Source organism: Vombatus ursinus, unplaced genomic scaffold, assembly GCF_900497805.2.
Source record: "Vombatus ursinus unplaced genomic scaffold, bare-nosed wombat genome assembly UNPS02014784.1, whole genome shotgun sequence".
Taxonomy (NCBI): domain Eukaryota; kingdom Metazoa; phylum Chordata; class Mammalia; order Diprotodontia; family Vombatidae; genus Vombatus; species Vombatus ursinus.
The window spans coordinates 14283797-14296360 of NW_020954562.1; the positions used below are offsets into that span (position 1 = coordinate 14283797).

Sequence of the window (12564 nt, forward strand, 5' to 3'; positions counted from 1 at the left end):
AGAGAGAGAGAGAGAGAGAGAGAGAGAGAGAGAGAGAGAGAGAGAATTTTTATTCTCTTATTTTGGTTCTTCCTTCTACTTACTTCTAATCCCAGAAAAATAAAACCTTGAAAATATCAGTGACTATCAACAGTAATGGGTTCACCAGATGTATTTATTCTGTTTTTCACAGGACCTAACACAGTGTATTCTAGTACATTATAGGTTCTCAGTAGAAATTTATTGAATAGATAGAGTTTCAAAAACAAAAAGCTGTTAAGTAGTTTTTCCTCTTCTCTCCCCTATCTTCTCCCCTCTTATCTCCTCATCCCTCCCTCTTTATCAGACTATAACACTTTATTTTCTTTAAGCAATCCCATTTGGCTTACTTAGCCACCTCCTCCTTCATTGGGAGCCCTGTTTGGATCTGGACATGCGTGACTACATGCATGACAGTTTGCAGATGTGAAGTGTACCAGAATAAAGAGAAAATGAGAACCATAACTCCTGTTTGTTAGAAGGCAAATGAGTGTGCCTACCAAAGCAGTTAGTTCACAGGGACAGCTAAGCTCAGTTCTGAAAATGTTTTTCTTTAATGTTGCTATAGATATTTCAGGTCCAATAATCAAAACACTGTGTTGAGACTTCCTTTTTTTTCATCACAGTGTCATTTTTGACTTTAGTTCCTCATTTTGGAAGGGGGTGTGTGTGTGTGTGTGTGTGTGTGTGTGTGTGTGTGTGTTTTAACTTAAGCATCAAAAAGGCTACCTGATACTACCTTCAGAATTTACATGGGCAGCAAGTATGCCTCCCTCAGTTAAACGTCAGTTAAAAAAAATAATAATTTAAAATATTCTGAAAAATAAGATACTCTTTATTGTGTCAGTAGATGAAATTTAGAATAGGAGTAAAAAAAGAAAGGAGTTATTCTCTCAATCCCACCTCTGACTGTGGGAGGTTATCTAGCAGCACAAGTATGAAAATACATTTGTGTTCATTTGTGTATATGCAGACCAGTAAAATTTCACTCCTTCAGGTTAATAAAGGCCTATTTCAGGCTCTTATTACCTACTGTAATAGATTCCTAATTGGTCTCTTAGCTTCCAATCTTTTCCATCTCTAATCCATCCTCAATACAATTGCCAAAACAATCTTCCCAAACAGATCTGATCATGTCCCTCCCCTGCTCAAGAATGTTCAGTGCCTCCCTATTGCCTCTAGAATAAAATCCATACTTCCCAGCCTGGCTCTATCCTAGCTTTCTGGACATCTTTCACGACGTTCCTCTTCACACAGTCCATGTTCCAACTAAACTGGCATAACTTGTTCTTCTCTGAGCTCAGCATTCTATCTCCTGATTCCATGTCTTTAGCTATCCCTCCATGCCTGAAAGGTGTTCTCTCTCCCCATCTTTACCTCTTAGAATCCTTAGCTTCCTTCAAGGCTCAGCTAAGGTGGCACCTCCTAGGGAGCCCTTCCTGATCCTCTAGGGTTTCCACAGTATATAGCCCCATAACAATGTAAACTCTTTGAGAACTGGGACCATTTGTCATTTTTGCTTTTGTATCATCTGGGTCTAGCACAGATCCTTAATAAATGTTTGTTGATCAGACTAGAACTTAGTGATAAAAGAAGTCTGAATTTGTAGTCTGAATTATAGAATATTTTAAAAGAAATACAATTTTATTTCTCTCAGGTGCATTAGTAATTCCATCTAACTGCTAGCCAAATGTAAATCCTGCTAGGCCTGCTATAATGAGTAGATTAGGTCATTTGAGATTACAGTCATGTGAACAAGTTAAAGAGCTTAAATATATCCTGTTAAGTAGGTTAAACATACCTCTTGTCACCTTGTTTGCATATTATTTTGCTTAGGAACCTTTTCTGCAACGACGTTGCACAAGTCAATTTCACCTCTGGTTAAATGATCATGAAATCAGTGAAGTTCAAACTAATTAAGTTTGATTTTATAGTGTTCAAAGATGCCCTAGGTGAGGGAGTTAGATCCTATCTCCATGGTTTCCCAGCTCTAATATTCAGCGGCCCTGATACAACGGGTTTTTCAGAGGCTTCCTTGGTCAATGAGACTGTGCCCTCCAAGGCAGGGCTGCCTGCATAGCTCTAAGTGGTGTCCCAAACAAATGCATTATATGTGATCCCCTTAAAGAAGAAGTCACTTCCCCCTTCTCTGATAAAGACCCATTCACTCATTTTGCAACGAATAAAAGGTAAGAGGCCACCTCTTCGTTTCTTTCATTCTTTGGGTCTCAGTATTTTATTTTATTTTATTTTTAGATAATTGGGGTTAAGTGACTTGCCCAGAGTCACACAGCTACTGTCAAGTGTTTGGTCTGATGTCAGATTTGACCTGAGGTCCTCCTGACTTCAGGGCCGGTACTCTATCCACTGCACCACCTAGCTGCCCCAAGTCTCAGTATTTTAACCTATGAAGTGGTTCATCACTTATAGAAAAGTCAGAATAAGCCTGGGAAGTACAGGAAGGAATGTTGGCAGAGGCCAAGAGGCTATTGGGAGGGTAGTTGAACCCCCCAAAACACATGCCATGTGCTAATACCACTTTAGAATAAGGAATTTATTTTTTTTAAAGCAACCACAATAAACTATTTTTCAATTAATGAGCTACTTGGCCATGCTTAAATTGGGACACTGTCTTCGGTGGAAGAGTAGGGGAGAGGAGGGTGAGACTGGACCTGTCATTTATTTGTTTGTTTGTTTGTTTGTTTGTTTGTTTTGGTGTGAGGAATTCCCACTGAGGCAATTCCCTCTCCCAAAATAAGACAGTAATTGTGGTGCAACTTGCAGTTTTAAAGTGCTGAGGTACTGAAAGGTTAAGTAACTTGCCCAGGGTCACACAGGAAGACTTAAGTCTTTCTGACTCTAAGGCTGTGTCTCCAAACAATACACCACACAACTTCTCTTATAACAAGTTTTAGAAAATTATCTTTATGTTCTAATGAAGTCTCATGCAGGGAAATTGCAAAAGGAGGGCCAGATCGTTGAACCATTTGATCTCATATAATTGGGGAGACCTTTGAGTGATCATCTGTTTTTCTTAGCTCACCCTATTAAAAAATTATCCAGGGTAGGTCAAAAGGATTCCTCCTCACTCTTGTTTATTCTCTCCATTTACGGCACCCCTTTCTTCCTAATTCTGTGTGTTTTGTAATGCTTCTGGCCCTGTTCCTCTGGGTTTTCATCAAGTGATAGATTCTTACTGCCCAGCTCATTCTGGGGATAAGCTGCCTCTTAACTATGTGAAGTTGGACTCTGTTCTCTGCTTTCTCATGAATTGTATCTTCATTCTAATCCCAGGGGCCCTGCTTTTGTTGAGAATCCCTTCCTGCAGGATGCAGTGGTTTTTTTCTCTGCCCTTTGGCATATGGGTGGCCAGGTTTTCAACCTTTTAGTACTGAAAAATCCTTTGTTGGTCATTTCCTGTTTCTCTATTATCTTGGGAACTCCTACTGTTTGCCTCTGGAGTTTGCAGTATAGGAGGTCAGCTATGGTATGAGAGCTCTTTACTCCCCAAACATACTTTTCTGTTTCTACTTGGTATGACCTTTCAATTCAATTGAGTGTTTATTAAGCTCCTAGCATAGTTATGGTAAAGCACAGTGATTAGAGAGACAGCCTCAGTGTTGGGAAGATGTGGGCTCAAATCTCTTCTCTGTTCCAGCCTGATTTTGTGCCACTGAACAAATCAGGGAAGGAGGTGATATCTGAATTGGGCCATGAAAGAAGGAAGGCTAAGTCATCATCAGGTGAAGCTGGAGGAACAGTACTTTTGAGGCATAGAACTTGAGAGAACAAAGGCCCAGAAATGGAAAGGGGGGGGAACAAATATTTGTTAAGCACTAACTGTGTGCCAAGCACTTAGCAAATATTATCTCATTTGAACCTCACAATAACCCTGGGAGGTTAGAGCTATTTTCCCCTTTTTACAACTGAGGAAACTGAGGCAGAAGAGGTTAAGTGACTTGCTCAGGGTAACACAGGTAGTAAGTGTCTGAGGTGGGATTTGAACTCAGATCTTCCTGACTCCACATCCAATACTCTGTCCATTGTGCCACCTAGCCAGGAGATAGATGGGTCAGAATGAGGAATAAGGAATCTTTCAGATATGTGAAGGGGAATGGGAGGCAAGGGAAGTAGATGGCAGCCCGATTATACAAAATCTTAAATTCTTTCACCAGTCGTTTATTATTACTGCAATAGGCAATTGGGAGCTATGTAGGATTTTAGTAACGGGCTGGCATAGTCAGAGAAGTACATTGAGAATATTTCTTAGAAAGCAAGTGGGGTCACTTGTTGACCTTCTGGCTAAGATCAGGTGTGGAAAGCAGTGTGGAGGCTGAGATAAAGCCTAGATAGACTAGAGGTAGGAAACCTTCCAGACATAAATACTTCTTTCTGTTGAGAAAGATCTCCTCTGAGCTAAATAAATGGCACAGTGGAAACAACGCTGAACTTGGAGTCATAGGACCTCAGTTCATATCATGACTACCTGTGTGACTTTGTGCAAGTTACTTCCTCTTGCTGATCCTCAGTTTTCCCATCTGTAAAATGGGGGGTTGGATGAGGTGATTTCTAAGGTCCCCTTCAGCTCAAGATCTGTGAATCTATCAGAGCCTCCCTGGGCACTGGGTCTGAGATTACGAATTCTTTTACTGTTCTGTGGTATGGTCTTATGCTTTCTTGCTGATTCTCAGCCCTCATCTTTGAATCATAGGGTCATAGAGTTGGAGCTGGAAAGGACCTTAGGGATCATCTATCCCAGCGCCATCATTTTATAGATGAGCCAAAGCTCAGAGAGTTTAAATGATTGAGATTATAGGATCCTAGATACAAAGCCAGAAAGGACCTTGCAGAGGTAGTCTACTCCAGCCCAATCATTTTTTTCGTGCAATTTATATATTTTATTTTTATTTTCGTATTTAAAATTTTCAGTTCCAAATTCTTTCCCTCAGCCCCTCCCCCACTCACTGAGAAGGCAAGTAATATGATATCCACTATACATGTGACGGCATGCAAAATATATTTCCATATTAACCATGTTGCAAAAAAAATAAGAAAAATAAAGAAAGTTTGAATCTATACTCAGAGTTCATCAGTTCTCTCTCTGGAGGAAGATAAGATTTTTCATCATGTCTTAGATCATGGTATTTATCAGAGTAACTAAGGCTTTCACAGTTGATCATCATACAACACTGTTGTTACTGTGTACAATGTTCTCCTGGTTCTGTTCACTTTACTTTGCATCAGTTCATATAAGTCTTCCCAGGTTTTTCTGAACACATCTCCCTCATCATTTTTTTTTTATCACAGCAGTATTCCATAATGATCACATACCATAACTTGTTTAGCCATTCCCTAATCGATTGGTAGCCCTTCAATTTCCTATTTCTTTGCCACCACAAAAAGAGTTGCTATAAATAATTTGGTTTTTTGTATGTATGGATACTTTTCCTTTTTCTTTGATCTCTTTGGGATACACACCAAGGAGTGGTATTGCTGGATCAAAAGTATGCAGAGTTGTATAGCCCGTTGGGCATAGTTCCAAATTGTTCTCCAGAATACCAATTCAATCATTTTATTTATTAAGAAATCAGGACCTACAGAGGTAAAGTGACTTGGTTACTCAGAGGGTACAAGGCAGAGCCAGCTGGGATTTGAACCTGACTCTAAATCCAGGGCTTATCCTACCATACCATGCTGCCTCCCAAAGCAAGTGAACTCTGGTAGCTTGAGTGGAGAGTTGGAGCTGGCACCAGAAGGAAAAAATTAAAAGTTGGAGGTAGGCCAGAATGTAGACTGCCCCTCAATACCATCCTGCTGAGTTTCCTAACAGTTATCAAAACGTATTGCTCATTCCTTGGTTTTGTTAAATGGTAGAGCTTGAAACAAATATATGGATCGATTTCTACAAGTGAGAGTAAAAGCAAGTTTGGCAAAAACAGTGAGTTTTTTAATTTCTTTCCAGAGCCCCAATGAAGGAGATTGCTAGCGAAGTCAGGTTCCATGGCTTGTAGGTTTATACTTCTTAGAATCCTAGAATGCCAGAACTGGAAAGAACCTGGAAAGAGATCACATATTTTAGCCCCCTCATTTTACAGATGGAGGAATGAAGAATCAGAGAGAACGTCACTTCCTAAGTCATAGGGACTATTTGGTCAATTCCTGGCCAAAGTTGTTTATCCAGTTCCCATTCCCATTCCCTCCTCACTTTCTTAGGTAACCTGAAGAGAAATCAGCTCATTCTTTTGTCCTCTGAAGGCATTTAAAGGTAAAGGAGATAAGTATGTGGGGAACCAGTATGTTATCAAGGAACCTACTAGAAAAGCCAGCCTTTTATGTTGTGTTTCTTCCTGGTGGGAGAAATCTTATCGAGTGTAATAGGATAATGGCCATAGCTAACTTTGAAACCAGTCGATTACTTTTCCTTTCTTCAATGAGAAAAATCTGTTTTATTATCAGCTTGTAAGGATGTTTTAATATATTGTTGGAATGGTTGTTTTTTAAATGATTGCACAGCACTAACAATTAGAGCTGTTCAAAAATGGAATGAATTACAAAAAGAAAGAAGAGAGAGTATCTCTTTCTAATAAACAAGAAAAAGCTAAAAAGTGATAGAACCAGATCCCCCCAAATAAGTATCTATTAACTACCCTTATATAGCACTTTAAAGTTTGCTTGGTAATTTAAGCATATTATCTCATTTGAGACTCACAGCAACTATCCCCATTCTGCACATGAAGAAGCTGAGGCTTGAGGGAGGTTAAGTGACTTTCCCAGAGCCATGCAGTTAGTATCCGAGGAAGGATTCAGACTGAGGTCTTCCTGTCTCCAAGTCCAGTGCTCTATTCACTATGCCGCCTAGCTTCTACAGTGACAAAGGCATAGTAATAGATTGCCCAGAGTATGGGCCTGCACACTAGCTTGCATGCCAGGGAAAGGACAGGAAGCCATCTTATCTTTTGTGCCAACCCTTTTGCGTTTCACATTGAATGTGCCACAGGAAGGGCTTAAGCCTGCTGTTATGCTCTTCCAAGATAACTCTATTCCCAGTACAAGATGGTACCTGTGGAGCCCAGTTTACTAGCTTCCTCCTATGTTTTTCCCCTTTCTTCCCCTGTCTCTTGCCCACCCACTTCCTCACATGGACCTGAATTTCCTACCATGATTTACTGACAATTCTTGATCCCAAGACAAAGTAATTAATTATTTTAAATGATATTTACTGGAAACCAGCAGGAAGAGGAAGTACCTATAAGCCTTATGGCCATTTGTAAGCCACAGAATCACATAATGTAGTTTTAAGGGACCACAGAAACTGTCTAGTTCAGCCCAGCCCTAAACAAGAACTCCCTTTTGTATATAACATACCATTTGCTTAAAGACCACCGTTGAGAGAAAATCCATTATCTCCTAAGAGTAGTCCTGATCTACATCTGGCCACTGGACCCAGATGACTCTAGAGGAGAGAGTGAGGCCAATAACTTTGCACAGCCCTCCCTCACTTAAATCTAATTCACTTGCAAGTCAGGGCATCACCTTCCTGATGTCATGGGCCTCTTCTAGAACAAAGGACAAACAACGAGTACTCACATTCCATTTTTGGATAGCTCTAATTATTAGGAAGTTTCTCTTTATATCAAAACTAAATCTATCTCTTAACAATTTTTCTTTATTGCTTCTAATTCTGCTTTTGGGGGCCAAGCAAAATAAGTTTAATCTCCTCACACTTGTTATTTAGTCATTTTTCAGTCAAGTCTGACTCTTTGTGACCTCTTTGAGGGTTTTCTTGGCAAAGATATTGGAGTAGTTTGCCATTTCCTTCTCCAGTTCATTTTACAGATAAGGAAACTGAGGCAAACAGGGTTAGGTGACTTGCCCAGGGTCACAAAGCAAGTAAGTGTCTGAGGCTAGAGTTGAACTCATAAAGATGAGTCTTCCTGACTCCAGGCCTGGCACTCTATCTACTCTGCAATCTAGCTGCCTTAATATTGGAAAATAATTACTCTCTCCTTCCTAAATCTTCTCTTTTCCAAATTGTACATTCACAGGTGCCTCATTGATACTCATGTGGTATGCTCATAAAGCCCTTCACCATGGCATTCCTCTTCCTCTGAACACTACCCAGCTTGTTAGTGTCCTTCCTAAAACCCAACACCCAGAGCTGAAACAATCCTCTCAATATGGTGATCTGAGCAGGGCAGACTATGACCAGACTAAATACCTCCCTAGTGTGGAATACTGTCCCTCTCTTAATGCAGCCTAAGACTGAAGCCAGGTGTATGGGGTGTTCAGGAGGACTAGCACCTCTAGGGTGAGGGCTTGCCAAGCCCACCACCTTTGGTGTACAACTTTCACCCAACTCTCATCTGTGGCTCCAATAAGCTGTAGCACACACAGCAGCCACAATCCTAGTAAAACTGCCTCAGCAGATGGGCTAAATCATATTAAAGGTAACCAATGGGCCTCGAACCCTTGGGGGAGTTAGGGGGATGTCTACCCCAAGCATGTGAAGACTTCCCCGGTAAAATGGTGACTAATGCAGGCACTGTGGAGTGCTTAGAGCTTGATCAGACATTGAAGATGACAAGGTCATCCATTGCATCCCAGGCCATTACCAGTCATCCTGACTGTTGTCTTGCCACTGGATTTTGAGATGACTCTGGGATAGAGAGTGAGGCTTATGACTTTGTACAATTCTGCTTCACTTAAATCTAATTCCTGAATGGCATGGTCCTCTTCTAAAACAAAGGACAAACAACAAAGATTGAAGCCAATTAGCCTCTTTAAGATGGTTAAAATCAGGATTTGTGGCAGCAGGATTAGATTTGGAATCAGACTGGTATATTCCCACCTCTGACACTTACTAGCTATATGACCAAAGAAAGTTATTTACTCCCTTAGCTTTAGTTTCTTCCTGTGTGAAATGGGTATAATAGTACCTAGAGCACTTACTTCACAGGGTTGTGGTGACACTCAGATGAAATACAGTGTTCCAAAAGTCTTAGTGCTATCCTCTGTGTATGAAGTATTTTGTAAACTTCAAAAATGCGATTTTAACGTCAATTATCACTATTATTTTCTTTTTCGGAGACAATCAAGGGTTAAGTGACTTGCCCAGGTTCATACAGCTAGTAAGTATCTGAGGTCACATTTGCACTCAGGTCCTCCTGACTCCAGGACTAGTTCTCTATTCACTGCACCCTCTGTCTGTCCCCTTTATCATTATTTTTCCTGATTATTGGAGAGTATCCCGTTTTTCTTCCCTGGGGGAAAAAAGTAGGCATAAAATACTCCTTCCTTCATGTAGTAGATTTGTGATTGAGGGTAGTAAGGAGTAATAGATAAAAGTGTGTAGCAGATAATAGAAATGTTGGCCCTGGAAGCAGCGTGAGAGATCAGCTGGCCCAAGCCTCTCATTTGGAAGAGCAACAAAATAACATTTCAACCTCCCCACAGTGTGCGAAAGTTACAGTGAAGCCGGAAGATGTTTCAGGCTATTTACCAAAAAAGGCTGTCCCAGCACTAGTATAACAGGGGTTAATGTGTATCCATTAATGTATTTGGGGGATTCATGTGTCTTTTGTTTTGAATTCTTTGCTGATGCTGCAACAATTGGTTAATTGTAAATTGCCTTGCCATTTATTTTTATGGAAGATATGTTATATGTGTAGATATACATGTGGATAAAGAGGACAGAGATCCCCACTAGGGGGTGCACTTTCTGCCTTATATGCCATTCTCATCATTCCCTCCCGGCTCTGCTTCTGACATTCTGGACTTTGCCACGGCCTCTCACCATGGACCTTCCCTCAGCCCCTGGGACCTCCTCACTCCTGGGGGTCTCTCTTCCCCCGCAGCCCTGTCTCCCTACAAAGTACTCCCCCGTTCCAGCCCCCTGCTCCCATTGGCGAGTTCTTCCTGGAGGCCTCCATTTTGGGGAGGGGTCCAGGGTGGCCAACCTTTATTCTATTTCTGGCTCTGAGTCTGACTTTCCATGGACTTCAACACTATGCATACTCCTATGTTGGTCCCTTCTAGATCCATCCTCTTACTTTTCTGCCCCTTTCGTGTATTCCCTTCCAGTATTAGAATGTAAGCTCTTTAAAGGAAAGGGGTGTCTTTTTGATCATATAGTATTTGTATCCCAAGTGCTTAACACAGTGCCTGGCATAGCCTAAGTCCCTGCTGTCTGCTTGTCTCAAAGGCTTAACTAAGAAGTGTCAAAATGATCTCAGTCCCTCAAGTATCTTCCCCTACACTGCTCAGTGCCTGAAATTCCCATCATTAGACTCAGTCCTTTGGATTAAGATATCGTGTCTCCAGAAAGCACCAGGAAATAATCAAATACGTTACCTATGGGAGTTAACATCTTAACTTTTAAACACCCATTATCACATTATTTTAAATAGTAAGACCCTAAAAGGGAGAGGCTAGTAAGATTTTGACTGAGATATTTCAGGGCAATTATTATATTATAATGGGAAGAGGATTGAATTTGGACTCTGGTGAAACCTGGTTAGGAGCCCTGCCTTCTCTGTTTAATAGTTGTGTAACCCTGGGTGAGTCAATTCTCTGAGCTTCAGTTTCCCTATCTGTAAACTGGGAATCATAAACCAATACTGTAATCCATATCCAGATAAAGAACTCAACACTGTAAAGATTGAATGAGATAATGTGTATAATAGTATTTTGTAGATCTTAAAGCACGATATAAATTTCAGCAATTATTTTTGAAATCTTAGAGATCAAAGAACACTGGAATTGGACTCAGAAAACCTAGGATGGAACCCCAACTGTGGTATTTGTTATATGTGTGATCCCATGAGCTGGTCTAACCTCCTTATTTTACAGATAAGGTCAGGCCTGGGTGGAGCCTGACCTTATCGAGTTCTCTAGCCAGTCAGGGAGAGCATATAGGTCTTGGGAATTGAGGAAGGAGGTGCCAACCTTCAAGGAGACGCAGATAAGGAACCTTCATGGCCTTTACAATTTTGCTAAGGGCCAATTGGCCCTTATGGCTTTGTTATGTTGGATCTATGTATGAATTCATGGGTGGGGATACTTCCTCCACCAATGAGAATCATCAAACCTCCTTGTCTCCTCATCCTGTGTGATTCTTTTATCTATTTTCTCACAAGTCCTTCACAGAGATTCTATCCAGGGTGCTGGAGACCATTTGATTTTTTGGGAATACCAGTGTACAATTCAGGTGCTGTCTACCATTCTCATACATCCCCAGCTTACCTCCTTTTCTAGCTACGTCTTTTTACTCCATTTCTTACATTAGTTAAATCTTTTACTCACCTAATCTGAGTCAGAAGGCTTTTGTGTTCAACCTACTTCAACTCATAGCTAAATGAGTCCCTTTCTAATGTTGTTCATTCAACCTGTGCTTGAAAGCCTCCAGTGAAATGAGATCCACCACCTTCCAACAATGACCATTTCACCTTTGTGAATTTAGTGAATTGGGCAGTGAGCCAGGAGTCAGGAAGACTTGAGTTCAAATGTGACCTTAGACACTTACTAGCTGTGTGATCCTGGGCAAGTCACTTAACCCTGTTTGCCTCGGTTTCCTCATCTGTACAATGAGCTGGAGAAAGAACTGGTAAATCAGTCCAGTATCTTTGCCAAGAAAACCCCAAATAGGATCACAAAGAGTAGGACATGACTGAAAAATGACTGAACAACAACTAGCTCTAATTTAAGCATTTTTTTCCCCTTGAAATCAAGCCTAAAGTTGTCTCTCTGCAACTTCTACCCATTGCTTCTAGTCCTACCCTTTGGGGGTCATGCAGAATAAGCTTCAAGGGCTTGAAGATAGTATCTTGCTTCCCCCTTACTCCCAAGTTTTCTTTTCTCCAAGCTAACCATTGCCAGATCTTTCAGCTGATAATGAAATGGTATGAAGTTGAGGCTCTTCAACATTGTAGTTACCCTTATCTGGATAGTCTCCAATCTTGTGAATGTCCTTCTTAAAATGTGACTCCCCAAACTCACCACAATACTCCAGATGTGGCCTGACCAGGGCAGAATACCACAGGACTATATCATCTCCCCCTTCCGGGACACTATACCTTTCTTTAAGTGACCTAAGATGGCATTAGCTTTAAAAGGAATTTTTTTTAATTGCTCTGTAATTCCTCACTGGAATTACAAAGGCAGCTGTGTGGTACAGTGGAGAGAGCCCTAGGCATGGAATCAGGAAAACCTGAGTTCAAATCTGGTTTTAAATAATTCTTAGCTGTGTGACCCTGGACAAGTCACTTAACTTCTGTCTGCCTCTTTACTCAACTATAAAATGGAGGAAATAGCATCTACCTCACAGGTTGTTGTGAGGTTGTGAGGATCAAATGCAATAATATTGATAAATATAATATTTATACTGTGTACAATGTAATGCAAAATACCATGCCAGCACAGTGCCTGGTACATAGTAGGTGCTTAATAAATGCATCCCCCCTACTTGTAAGAAGACCTGGTTCTTCTAGCTTCAACCTACCTTTCCAGTCTTATTTCAAATGATTCTCTCTGCCTACCCCACCAACTTTA

The 12564-nt window shown here is 40.9% G+C and overlaps 1 protein-coding gene across 2 annotated transcripts in view; it reads left to right on the forward strand.

The window, feature by feature from the left end:
• TRIM2 (tripartite motif containing 2) overlaps positions 1–12564 on the forward strand; it is a 139676-nt gene that overhangs the window by 41640 nt on the left and 85472 nt on the right. The gene's annotated exons all lie outside the window — the stretch shown is intronic.